The sequence below is a fragment of the Nomascus leucogenys genome, chromosome 3 (assembly GCF_006542625.1).
Source record: "Nomascus leucogenys isolate Asia chromosome 3, Asia_NLE_v1, whole genome shotgun sequence".
In the NCBI taxonomy this organism is placed as follows: domain Eukaryota; kingdom Metazoa; phylum Chordata; class Mammalia; order Primates; family Hylobatidae; genus Nomascus; species Nomascus leucogenys.
Window position 1 is genome coordinate 54,521,035 of NC_044383.1, and position 14,567 is coordinate 54,535,601.

At 37.2% G+C, this 14,567-nt stretch overlaps 1 protein-coding gene across 3 annotated transcripts in view; it reads left to right on the forward strand.

Annotated features, from left to right (window-relative positions):
- The first annotated feature begins 10,842 nt into the window (after nt 1-10,842).
- Nucleotides 10,843-14,567, forward strand: part of FILIP1 (filamin A interacting protein 1) — a 200,812-nt gene continuing 197,087 nt past the window's right edge. For all 3 annotated transcript variants that reach the window (XM_012502824.2, XM_003271129.2, XM_003271130.3), the window contains exon 1: nt 10,843-11,228. The gene's annotated coding sequence lies outside the window, so the exon portion shown is untranslated. The remainder of the gene's footprint in view (nt 11,229-14,567) is intronic.

Below are 14,567 nucleotides of genomic sequence, written 5' to 3' on the forward strand. Positions count from 1 at the left end.
AGGCCAGGCGTGGTGGCTCATGCCTGTAATCCCAGCACTTTGGGAGGCCAAGGCGGGCAGATCACCTGAGGCCAGGAGTTCAAGACAAGCCTGGTTAACATGGTGAAACCCTGACTCTACTAAATATACAAAAATGAGCCTGGCGTGGTGGTGAACGCCTGTGGTCCCAGATCACCTGAGGCCAGGAGTTCAAGACCAGCCTGGCCAACATGGTGAAACCCCATCTCTACTAAAAATACAAAAATGAGCTGGGTGTGGTGGCGCACACTTGTGGTCCCAGCTACTCAGGAGGCTGAGGCAGGAGAATAGCTTGAAACTGGGAGGCAGAGGTTGCAATGAGATGAGATCTTGCCACTGCATTCCAGTCTGGGTGACAGAGTGAGACTCCATCACACATACAATAAATAAATACAATAAAATATGTTTTGTAAAAAAGACATTTTATGTTAGAAATGAAGCTTATAACAAGGAAAACTTTTTAGGTAATAAAAATATTTTTAGGCAATGAAAATAATTTTAGATAGTGGAAATTGACGGGGGTGAACCCAACAACACCATTGCCTTTCCTTGCTCTGATGGAACATTCTCGCTTTTAGAGCAATGGCTTCCCATCATCACAGTGGTGGTGCCGGTGGAGGGTGCAGAGTGGTGGTGGGGTGTGTAGATTAAACACCATTATTCCCACTTGACAATTGAGGAAATAGGCTCAGAGGGATTAAATCATTTTTAAAAATTGTCTTGCTAGTTGGGGTCAGAATAAAATCTCCTTTTTCCCAGGGCTCTTTCTACCATAAGACATGTTCAGATAGTGATGTCATGTCCTAGCTATTGCTAAGGAAGTGCAAAAAGTGTTTCTCTGTCCTCTATCGCTTAAGGTCAACAGGAGCAAAACGACTGAAACTTTTCCTCAGGTAAGCCCTAAAGGAGAAAATATCTCCTCCTTGCATTATGCAGAATTTCCAGGCAGACCCAAACACAATCGATGGCTCAAAGGGAAAATGTCACAGGAGAAAGCTACAGAGGCAAATGCAATGATATAATGTTATGGCAAGTTAAGACATTCTTAAGGATAAAAGAGCAGAAAAACCCACATACGGCCGGGCGCGGTGGCTCATGCTTGTAATCCCAGCACTTTGGGAGGCCGAGGCGGGCGGATCACGAGGTCAGGAGGTCGAGACCACAGTGAAATCCCGTCTCTACTAAAAATACAAAAAATTAGCCGGGCGTAGTGGCGGGCGCCTGTAGTCCCAGCTACTTGGAGAGGCTGAGGCAGGAGAATGGCGTGAACCTGGGTGGCGGAGCTTGCAAGTGAGCTGAGACTGCGCCACTGCACTCCAGCCTGGGCGACAGAGCGAGACTCCGTCTCAAAAAAAAAAAAAAAGAAAAAAAAGAAAAACCCACATACAGTATGGAAAGCAAAGCAACCGTAATTCATTTTGAAGAGTCACGAGATGACCTTTTTTCTTTTTTCCATGAGTGAATATTAAGAGGAATTTAGTTAAGGAAATTGAATGCCAGATCCACACAAGGCAAAATTTAACTATGTCATTTGCTTAATAATTACATTATCCTGAGGCAGACTCATTGAAATCCCGAGTAGTAACAGGAAGGGCAAGTCATACCAAGCACGAATCTTCAAGCCTGCACCTCAGCAACATATTGGAAAACACTCCAATAGGAAATAATTTTAAATTATCTTATTTTCCTATTAAAAAACAAAATATCAATATGAAAACTTTAGAGAACATAAAGAAAGATAACCATTGTAATTATTATGTGTAAATATTTTAGATACACACATTTATACACATATATGTATGTGTATATGTATTTCTATAGAAATACATATGCATAATGTGGGGAGGGAATTTCTATATATGTATATCTATTTTCATATCTGTATCTATATCTGTATCATCTACATCTATCTTTAAGTAGGATAATGCAACAATACATTTAATGCTGTTTTATTATCTGCTGTTTTCATTTAACTTTCAGTGAGTTTTTTCCAATTTATTAACTAAGTTTAATATTTTTCTGCAATATTATTAATATTTTATTAGAGACGAGGTCTTGCTCTGCCACCCAGGCTGGAGTACAGTGGCACAATCATAGCTCACTGCAGCCTCAAACTCCTAGCTAAGCCATCTCCCTCTTCAGCTGAGACTACAGGTGGGACTCACTGCACTGACTATAAAGCTATTTTTAAGGGCTAAAGATTCAACAAGGAACTTGTAATTATCTTACAAAGGTCAGTTTTGTTTTTTTAAAAAATTACTGCTTTGTAGTTTTATTTGACTTTTTAATTGTCTCACTCTACCTAACGACTCTAATTTCCACATTTATTTTATATTATACTTATTTAACATAAAGCTTCTAAAAGAACATTCTCCATCATTTCACCATATAGTTGACTTAGCTCATAGTTCTCAAGGTATGTGACTGAAAGGAAAACTTCGAGGCACAAAGTTTTCAGATATTTTGTCATTTCAAAAACACTTTCTTGTCCCTTCCACCTCTCCCAGGAGGTGATTTATTACTTCATTTTCAGATGAAAGAAGTGAAGAACGCAAATATTAAGGATAGAAGGGCCGACTCAGCTGTAAGATGGATACCAAATTCAAGTGTTTCTGAACATTTCTCGCCCTGAATTTTTCATCCTGAATGTTCGACCTTTGTGATGACATTTCCTGTTATTTACGAACTGTTGGCCTACAGCTTTTGCTGTCTGGATGCCTTACTTTCTTGATATTTTTTACCTTTAATTATCAGATAAGGCAAGAAAAATATGCTGCTAGTTTTGTTAAAAGTTTTGTTAAAAAAGCAAGGATGAATCCTCTTTTCCAGTGGTTTTTAAACTAATTGCTTCAGGCTGGCATTTCTAGTTGCTTTACTATTTTTTTCTTAAAATTGTTTTTCTTTTTTTAAAAAATAATCACCTTCTTTGAGAATAAACATTTTAATATTCAATTTTTAAAATCTCAGTTGCTAATAGTGTATATTAATAGTATAAATTCAATTATCTTTTTTTTTTTTTTTTTTGAGATACAGTCTTGCTTTGTTGCCCAGACTGGAGTGCAGTGGAGCAATCTCGGCTCACTGCAACCTCCGCCTCCCAGGTTCGAGCATTTCTCTTGCCTCAGCCTCCTGAGTAGCTAGAATTACAGGCGCATGCCACCATGCCCAGCTAATTTTTGTATTTTCAGTAGAGACAGGGTTTTGCCATGTTGGCCAGGCTGGTCTCAAACTCCTGACCTCAGGTGATCCTCCCCCCTGGGCCTCCCAAAGTGCTGGGATTGTAGGTATGAACCACTGCCCCTGGCCCTCAATTATCTTCTTAATTATCTTATGACACCAATGGAATTCCATGTGACTTCTATGTAAAGACTCAGGTAGTCATACTATTAATTATATAAATAATAACTAACATTTAGTGAGTGTCTATTTATATGCCAGACAGTAGCATTAAAGACATTTAATTACAGAAAACTTAAAACCTATATGAAAATAGAAAGAGTGTGCAGTATAATGATTACCTGTTTTCCAGCTTTAACAGCAGTCAAGTGATGGTCAATTCTGTTTCATTATACCCTCACCCACTTCTCTTCCTCTCCCGACACTGGATTTCTTTCTTTCTTTTTTTTTTTTTTTTTTTTTTTTATGAGACTGAGTCTTCCTCTATTGCCCAGGCGGGAGTGATCTCGCCTCCCATGGATTCAAGCAATTCTTTCACCTCAGCCGCTGAGTAGCTGGGACTACAGGTGTGCACCACCACACCCAGCTAATTTTTGTATTTTTAGTGGAGATAGGGTTTCACCATGTTGGCCATGTTGGCCAGGCTGAGGAGGGTGATCTGCCCACCTCGGCCTCCCAAAGTGCTGGATCACAGGCGTGAGCCACCTATAATCCCTCCCAGCCAACACTGGATTGTTTTGAAGCAAATTCCAGATATCATGTTATCTGTAAATATTTCAGAAGGTAAGTACTTGTAAGCATAATATATTTTCAATTACATTTAATTGAAAAAAAATTCACTGAATTATAACATACACAAATCCTAAGTATACAGCTTGATTAATTTTCAAAATTGAACACACTAGTGTCACTAGCGAGAAACTGAACATTACCAATGCCATAGACACTTTCCTCATGTCCACTTCAAATCGTATTCCCATCTCCTAAGGGCAACTACTGTCCTGACTTCCAACACCATAGATTAGCTTTGTCACTTTTTGAACTTGATATTTATGGAATCATACAGTGTACTTTTTGAGTCTGGTTTCTTGCACTTAGCATTTTGTTTGAGAGATTTATTTACACTGCTGTGTAGTTGTAGATTGTTCATTCTCAATGCCACTGTTTGACTATACCACAATTTATTTATCTGTTCAATTGTAGAAAGCATTTAGAGTGTTTCTAGTGTTTGGATATTGTGAATGGTCGTTTTTTCCATTTTAGCAGTTTTAAATGAAAGTTTTATATAAAATTACTTTATTCCTGCATCTTCTCTATTGTTTCTTCCTTATATATCCCCCTTTCCCTGCTACTTGACAAGATTTGGCTTTCCCTTCAAGGGTCTTTTTTGTGGTCTTTGTCTAGTGTTAGCCCAGTGACAACCACCTTGCTGGAGTAAATGCCCACATGGACAGTGGTGCTGTTAGCCTTTTCCTGCTGCACCCATTCAATGTAAGTGAAATATTTTTTCCTGTGAACCCGGACTACGTTGCCAGTTTGCTGACCTTCATAGTGTTCTTGCACAATCTGAATTTCATCATCCTTTCACATAGGCATGGATCTAACATTGTACTTCAGATCCAGCTCTTTGGAAAGAGGTGAAGACATAATCGTCCTGCAAATGTGGGAGGGTGCATTGAAATGCTTCTCACAGTTCTGTTTCAGTCAGAAGTCCCAAAGGGATTGGACTTCATTCGGGCTGCTTCCGCTTCGGCGATGGCTGCAAAAGGGAAGAACTGAATAGTCTTAAATTCTTTTATTAATCTTATAGAAGAGGGAAAGGTGGCTTAAGAGAGATTGAGAGATTAAGTGATTTGCTAAGCTCAGGTAATAAATAAGGGAGTCTGGACTTAAACTAGCTTTACCCTACTCCAGAATCAAATATCTTAATGTCTGTATTTTTAAGAAAGCCCATTTTTCAGAGTTAAATATATATATATATAGTGTGTATATATATATACAGTGTGTGTATATATATATACAGTGTGTATATATATATACAGTGTGTGTATATATATACTGTGTGTATATATATATACAGTGTGTGTATATATATATACAGTGTGTGTGTATATATATACAGTGTGTGTATATATATACTGTGTGTGTATATATATATACAGTGTGTGTATATATATATACAGTGTGTGTGTATATATATATACAGTGTGTGTATATATATACAGTGTGTGTATATATATATACACTGTGTATATATATATACTATGTGTGTATATTGAATGTTGAGCAAGAGTAGGTATATTGAATTGAATGTTGAGCAAGAGTAGGTCATGACTCTGGCACAGGAAAGGAAGCAGGAAATAGTCTCAGGAGAAGGTTATCTGATCCTATTGAAAAGTAGGATGCTTGTGATCTGTAAGTGTCTGTAGAATATGGTCCTGAAATAACTTTCAGGATTAGACATGTTCTGGTAGGCTTGTCTTTCAGAGATTGGCTTATGGGGTGTCAAAAAAACAATAACTTTTAGGCTTAAGTTCTAATAACCCACTTTCAAGCACACAAGCAGAGAAATGGGAATTTTAATGTCTAATACATGCATATAAGTACTTAATTTACAGCAAAAGCAAAAATATTATCTTATTAGTTTACTTGAAACCTAGTCTTTCTCTTTCCTGAAGCAGTTGGAAAAATAAATAATTTAATATTTTATGAATATTTGTAGGTGTGACAGTGCTTATTAATTGTCAGGACAAGTATCTATTTTATAATGAATAAATGTATATATTATTATAACAGTGTTAGTGCTGTTTCTTTTAAGGTTTTATAAAATCTAAACAGAAGAATAGTTAGATTAATTGAAAATGCAAGTATTTTCAAATTGTGAAAGCTGATTATGTCAAATGTAATACAATATTATGTTGATGCCAAAGAACTTACTAATGTATGATTTCCCCTACATTGTTTTTTATTTTTTCTTGTTGTTGGTTACAACCTTGAGAACACATAGCTCCAAAACATTTTTAAATTGCTTATCAAATCAAATCATAGACCAAAAGTATATTTTTAGAATGTAATTTTAGAATTTCATTAAGCATTAAACTCGTTCATCATAAAACATCACACATTGCTTGTTTTAGAAACAATACTGAACAGCTCATATCCTTTGCTTAAAAACAGACTTTTTCTTAAAGCAATTATCTTCTTTTCAGTCCAATTTTTTTCTTTTCTGGTATTCAACGGGACTTCAGTTCCAATGAGTTTTTATTTTACTATGCTAATCATGAAATGATCCCATCTTTTTTTCCTATCTGCCTCCAAAGCTGTTGGATTTTAAATGTATTTTTTGGTCAGAAGTATATATATTCAGGGATAGTGAAGTTCATATGCCGTAACCCTCAGTGATTGGTAAGAACAGGCTACTGTGACTATTGTATGTAAGAGGCAGTTAAGTAGTTAAAAACACAAATTTTTGGAACCAGATTTACTAGTTCAAATTCTGGTCCTGCTATTCACCAACTAACATGTGACCTTGGCCTATTTATTAACATCTCTGTGCTTCAATTTCTTGCCTGTAAAATGTGAGATAATAATAATACCCACCTCATAAAGTTATTGTGAAAATCAATTTGGTTAATATATGTTAAGCCCTTAGAACTCTGTGTCTGGCTCATGGTAAGTGTTGCAAAGATATTTTTATTATTATCCTGGGATCTATTACTTTCCTTTGAAATTTTAACAAATTCACTTTTGGGGACCAAGGCGGGCAGATCACTTGAGGTCAGGAGTTCGAGACCAGCCTGGCCAACATGGTGAAACCCCGCCTCTGCTAAAAATACCAAAAAAAAAAAAAATTAGCTGGGCATGGTGGCACATGCCTGTGGTCCCAGCTACTCAGGAGGCTGAGGCAAGAGAATTGCTTGAACCTGGGAGGCGGAGGTTGCAGTGAACTGAGATCATGCCATTGCACTCCAACCTGGGTGACAGAGTGAGCGAAACTGTCTCAAACAACAACAACAATTTAACAAATTCAAAATAATTCACAATCAAATATTTCTTTCTACAAGTTTTTTATATGTATCTAATGATGACCAACTCTGTCCAGAGAGCCTGGAAGCATTTTCTGTATGCTCTATAGTTTTCTTTATCTTTTCTTTAATCTTTTATATGTTCATTTGCTCATTCAGTCTTTCTTATTTATTGAACACTTACTATGGTGCTTAGGTAGCCAGAAAAAAACAAACTGAAAAATTCTCTGGTACCAGTGAGCTTATATTCATCATCTCAGAGTCAGGCAATAAATGTTAACAGAGCATGTTTGATTGAAAACTTGCCTCATGCCACCCACCCACTACCCCCAAACCTTATTAAAGTAAACATTGTTTTGAAGCAAATGTCTATTTTTTCTCTTCACTGGTATGTTAAAGAACTTAATTAACTTATTAAATAACTTAATAACTTATTTTTGCTTTTAAAAATCACTATGCTTATTTAAGTGAACAAGGTGGGAAAATTTGGTTTTAGAAATGGGTGTAGAGATAATGGGTCAATGCTCTTATTTAATTTATTTGCCTTTCCCCCCACCCCCCAATAATATGAATCTATCTTCTTATTAAAAAGTTTCCTTTGGGAGGCCGAAGCGGGTGGATCACAAGTTCAGGAAATCGAGACCATCCTGGCTAACACCATGAAACCCCGTCTCTACTAAAAATACAAAAAAAATTAGCCGGGCGTGGTGGCGGGCGCCTGTAGTCCCAGCTACTCGAGAGGCTGAGGCAGGAGAATGGCGTGAACCCAGGAGGCGGAGCTTGCAGTGAGCCGAGATAGCGCCTCTGCACTCCAGCCTGGGGGACAGAGCGAGACTCCATCTCAAAAAAAAAAAAAAAGTTTCATCATGACTCATCCTTGAAGTTGGGATATTCAGTTTTACTTGTAAATTTATCAGAGGTTCTCAGAATGCTCACACTTAGGGCTGTGGGAAAGGATGCAGCTGAACAGTAATATATTAACAATATGTGTTGAAACAGCAGTTCCTTGTTGACTGTATACAAAACACAAATTTCTAATAGTTCTTAGCAGCACCACTTCCTCTGCAGATTATGTCGGAAATGCTTTAGTCTGAATAATCATTCCCAGGGGGAAAAAGCCTTCAAAATAAATTTACTTTATTGCCTGCGTGTGTGTGAGTGTGTGTGTTAGAGAGAGAGAGAGAGAGTCTGATTATTGTAGAATACTGAGTCAGTCATGCACTTATGCCTAGTATAATTAAAGAACATAATTTGATGATAGCAACAATATCTAATTATATGAATAATTCTGTATGCTGTGGCTTGTCACCACATTGTTTAAAAATAAACTAATAGCAACAATAGACAGCTAATCCAAAGGTTAAGGAAAACAATGGTAAAGGAATAGGTTTTCATAAAATAAAACAAAACTGAAAACTTTAATTATCTGGATAGTTGTGGAAGAAATAAATCTATCACCCTTTTTTGGCCATAAGGGCAAAGTGGGCTTTTCCCCTCAGTTATCTCGACATTTGGCTACCACTCTTCTTTGCTTCATTTTGGTCTGGAGTATCTGTAAAGTGAACTCTTAGCAGGGGTGAAATAATATATCCCCAGGGTTATTTTTAGTGGATTTTAACCGGGGGCTGTTGCATTTGGTGTGTGTGAGGGGAAGCATATATATTTTTCAAACAGTAATTTACCCACATCTCACCCCGACCCCCCACTTTTTTTTGGAGACATGGTCATGTTGCCCAGGCTGGAGTGCAGTGGCACAATCATGGCTCACGGCACCCATGACCTCCTGGCCCCAAGCCATCATCTCACTTCAGCTCCCCAAGAAGCCGGGACTATAGGCATGTGCTACCATGGTCGGCTAATTTTTTGTAGAGACAGGGTTTTGCTGTGTTGCCCAGGCAGGCCTTGAACTCCTGTGGTCAAGTGATCCTTCCACTTCAGCTTCCCAAAGTGCTGGTGTTAGCCACTGTGCCTGGCCCCTTTGTAAATTTTTAAAAGTTCTGATGATTCTGAATTACCTCATACTTCACTTTTATACTTTCTATCTCTATTAGAACCCACTTTTGGGGACTGTGAATAGATTGTTTCTAAAAGATCCATTAGCTCAAGAAGAGTCAGTTAATTTCACATGAGAGCTCTTTCACCTTAATAGAAGTCTCTTTTTTTTTTTTTTAAATCAAGGTTGGCTCAGACTCAGAAAGACTGAGTCTGAACAAATGCAATTTTACATGTGTATGGTAGTAAGTACATTAAAGGGACAGGGTGCATGCTGTCAGTGTGCTATTTGGAATGAGAAGAACTGAGATGTTTTCAAATGGCTTGAGCAGGTGAGGGTCATTTCTTTAAAAAGAAGGACATACACACACTCCTGATTGAAGTGGCAAACTTTCTCAGAGACATAGGGTTACCCAGCACATAAGCTACTTACTGCAAGTATGCAACTCTTAAAATATTACATCAACACCTTTACATATGCCCTTCGTTCATCTTCAGTTTGCATGTCAAAAAGAGGGTATCTTTAATCTGATAAATTGATCTCAGGAAGAGGGTCAACCTTTATAACGGTATTGGTGAGATTTTTGTCAGGGCCATATTCTCGTTTGTTAGTCAATAATGTTTCTCTCTCTCTCTTTCTCTCTCTCTCTCTCTCTCTCTGCGTGTGTGTGTGTGTGTGTGTGTGTATGTGTGTCTCCCTTCCTACTTTACCTGTGGCCAAAAGGACCTCCTTCAGTTTCCCTTAGTGTTAATTTCACATATGTAATTAGTAAAACAGTCCCCAAAACTAGTTAGTTAAATAATTTTTAAAAAGTTTCAATCTCAGCAGATTCATACCGTTTTGTTATGTAGGATGACGCATATAAAGTATCTTGAGACATTCTTCATGTTGTGGAGACTGGAGGGTTAATGATGAGGCAAGCCTGTCAACAACCAGAGGTATCTCATGTCCTGGATTTCCTGGAGTGTTTACAGTGTGTTACTTTGAATGAATAACCTGAGTGAGGATGCTAAGATTTTCCTTCTTAATGTTACTCCTTTCAAAATCATAATGTTATAGACATTCCTTTATGGTAATTTTATTTTAATAACATTCAGGTACATAGCTGGACAAAAGTTTGATATGACTAGGTAAGTGATCTAGCTATAAATGACACACACCAGTGTCAAAACCTGTTTGGAAGTGATCTCGTACTCATTTTCACAACCAACAGTTGTGATACACTTTTTTAAAACCTGCATTTATGCAGAAGCGATACACTTTTAAAAAGCATTTTTTATTTCAGAACATTTATCTGAGACACCCTAATTGAGAAGAATATTGCATTAGTAAATTGCTCTGCCTAAGACAACTGCTGCTCTGTTTCTCTTCACATTTTAAAACCTAAGTCCCAAATCTCAGTCTGTAGTTAAGAGCTTCAAACAATAATTACCTCTGTGAAATGAGCAGAAGTCCTTAAAAGGGTCTGCCGGTTTTCCCGCAGTCTTTTACAGGGTGAGCAGCGCTGTATCCACTGATAACCCAGCTGCTTAGGAACTGAGTAAAGCCGGCTCCAAACTTCTCAGCTGTTGACAGGCTTGACTTGCTGAGAACACTGGTTAAATATAGCACCCGCGAGCTCAGCTCCTCAACATAGTCATTGCTCTGACAGTGTTGTGAAGGGAGCAGAAGAGGAGAAACCTAATCTCCGAACCCAACAACACCTAGCAACAGTTGAAAAAACTTTTAAACAAAAGTCTGGGTGGGAGATATACAACAACTTCCAATTTCTGCTGATCGGGATTTCAGGGAGAAGAAGCTGCTTTCCCCCTCTCTACTCTGTTTCCTGCATGACTTCAGCTATTGGCTAGTCCTGGGAAAGAAAGTGGGAAAAGCTTTTTCCTCTGTATTCTTTTGGGCTGGATAGTTTTTGAGAACTCGAATCTGTCTTGGGCTGTGACACAAGCCACTGGGTTCTTCAAAGGATAAACTACCTACATAGAGGACATACCTTTGGTTAAAAGAGCTGCCGTCAGGTAAGACCAAAATAACTACTTACTCTCTTAAGAAATATCTGTTTCCACAAGAAGAGAGTTCTCTCCCATTCTGTTTTGTCTGTTTCCTTTGATTCTTCCTGTTCTACACATTTAGAAATTATGATAACCATTGTGAATTATTTTTAAAAAGTCAGAAACATCATCTCTTCCTCAAAATTATACCGATTCCTTTTTAAACCCAGATAATTTTATGGTGTTTTAGTAGACATCAAAATATTTCTCCCAAGTTAACGCTCTTCGACAGGTAACAGAACTATGACAAAGGACAATTTCACATCTCCTTTCACAATTGGGATGGCTAAGCAATGAAAAGGGTATCTCCCCTAGAAGTAAACTAACTTTCATTTACTGAAACTAGCTAAGCAGCTTGTGTGGTAAATGAGAGGAAAGTCCCGCATGGTGTTTGTATTGCTGTACTTTTTAAACCTGCTGTTGTATGTGTCTCCTTTTGCCTAATTCTCTGATTACACTGGTACACCTTGTGCTGGTTCTGACCTCGTTACACTAGAGTCACCCCAAATGCTTCTGACTGGGCATAAAATATGCCTGGTATTAAATCACTACTCTTGAAGTTGTTGAATATAACTGCTCAAGATAATGATACTTGTGTACTTTTAAAAAATAAATCAATGCTTGTATTTAGATATAACAGACTCTATTTTTAAAAACTTAATTAGAAAACATTTTCCTCTAAGTTGCCTGTATGTGTGTATGAATGTGTTTACTACAGCATGAAGGAAATCCTCCTTTCATCTGATGGCATCTTGTCTCCCCTTCCATGAGTTGCCATGCAATTTTATCAGAATTGCTTAGAGTAACCAATTTCATGTTGATATGACAACTTATGGTTGTACATTGTTGATATAGTTAGTATTGACATCTGGTGGTTTGTAATTGGGGTAGATTTGCATAAAAATATTTTTCCTCTAAATGAATATGATGATTTGAATAATTTTCTAGTCTAAGGATAATATCAAAGAAGATATAGAAGCACATTTTAATTGGAATTTTTAAAGTCTATTCTATCAATGTAAAGAAAGAATTTACCCAAAACCAGTTTTGAACATATTATTTGTTGACAAATAAGAATGTATCAACCTTTTCAGAAAATGATCTTCTTTTAAGAAAAGCTAATTAAAGCTTATATAGCATATGCTCAGGAAAATGAAATAGGGCACTCATTTCAGTATGTATTATGTTTTATAATTCTGATTACTTGTTTATACAGTAAATAAGCAAATCACATATGCAAATATGTACAAATAATAGTGCAAAATGCACTCTGGTAAGTTTACTATTAGAGAATGAAACTCCTGGTGCTTTAGTAGAGATGAAATATCTTTGTCTCGAAGGAGTTTGAAAAGTCAGAACTAAATGCTTTACATTTTTCTTGTTTTTATCCTAAGAAGGGTCACATTGTTGACTTAAAAATGTATGTGTAAGGCCAAAATCTACCATTGATTCTAGGCATGTAATTTCTTTTGGAGTCAGTGGGACAGTGTGGCGATAACTAAGTGCAGCATTTGGCCCTGTGTGAAAGTCATGTTTGCTGATGAAGTGAATCTTTCAGTATCATTAAGTGTCTTCATTGTTGTACATTTATTCTTGAGAAGCAACAGCAACTCAGCTCAGGCTAAACCACACGGTTTCCTCCACTATACGAACAATCAGGCTCTGCACGACAATGCAGATCTGTTCTCCTATTCACTCAAGTTCATAGTTCTGTGACATTTTGGAACCGTCCCTTTCCCCTTTACCATAAAAGTTGTTAGATTCCATTGCCGTGTCTTCCACCACACTAATGCCTGTTCTCTTCACCCTAGTTTGGATTATAACAATGCTGCTCCCTCCTACCCCTTGTTGCCATCCAAATCATCTTGCCCATGACCACAAGATTGGTTTTACTAAAGGATTGCTATGTTTGTCTATCTACTCTTCAGTTATCTTCTGGGACTTCTAGTTGCTGCCAAACACCTAGGCTGGGTATTTTGAAAACCTTCCATCATCTGGCACCTACTTAACTTTTCCAGTCTCACTACCATGACTCAACAACAAGGTCCCTCTGCTTCAGGTATTTCAGATTATGGGCCATTCTCCAAACACATACTCAGTGAACATTTCAGTACCCCAGCTTTGCCCCAGCTTTTATTCTCCCTGCCTGGAAGACATTTACTCTCTGGTCCTGTTGAAACTTTACCTACTCTTTAAGGCCCAGATCAGGGTCTTCCACTTTCACAATGATATTCTGGATTATACATTTTAGAAGTGATTCTTTCTAAGTTTAGACAGCTTGGTGCTCTGTTAGAATTAGGGTACTTTTAAGTAGAGTTTGCCTCTTTATATTCAGAACAATTTTATGACGTCTATTAGGTGAAACGCAGTATCCTAAGCATCACTTGGCTTTGGAGCTTCTCAGCCGCAGGCACATTGTGGATGTTCATTCACATTTGTGGCTCTAGATATCTGATGATAAGTATGTGAGAAAGTATGGATAAGTATAGAATCAAGAAAAGCAACTGTAAGTTAATAGATTTTTACTTCAGAAATTTCTCAAGGAAAGTCTTCATGGTTTTACCATGCACAGAAAAATTACAAACACTTTTAACTACACTCATATACCCAATTGCGGAAATGATGTTGTATCTCTCAGGAATAAAATAGAAAGGGGAAATATGACAGGACTGTGTATGTATATATGCATGCACACATGTACACACACACACACATGCACGCACACACACACAAATCCTGTGTATCTACCTAGACCTCTAAATACTGGAACTTACATACTTTTGTTATCTTTTGGTGCCAGGTTCTACTTATAGTTACTTTTGGTACAATTCATTTAAATCATGGCTCGTATTTGTGGATCGTGAATTAGAATCTGGCTTTGAACAAGAAAACATTTAAATACATTATGATCCTTTTTCTGTTCTTTTTCTCTTGATATTTTGAAAAAGAGACATTTTTCAGTATTTAATTGCTCGTGAAAACTGTAGCCTTATTGGGTGAGATAAAGCAGGAATCATACTTTCAAAGCAATTTGTTCTGTATCCAACAAAAGAAAAACATTCTCTTAGTATTTATATTTTAAGATGGTCAAAGTGATGAAACGTACTCTTTTAAGTGGATGTTCAGTAAGAAACCCTATGGAATTTTCCAATGAAATTTGTGAAATATTTAATATGTTCCTTAAGCACCGGTTTCCTTGTGGTTATAATTTTTACTTATTGTTTAGAAGTGAAACTTTGGGGTTTACACAGTCTAAGTAATGCTACCTGTGGTTTCCTTTTTTGGCAGATGAGCATTTTTTCATAA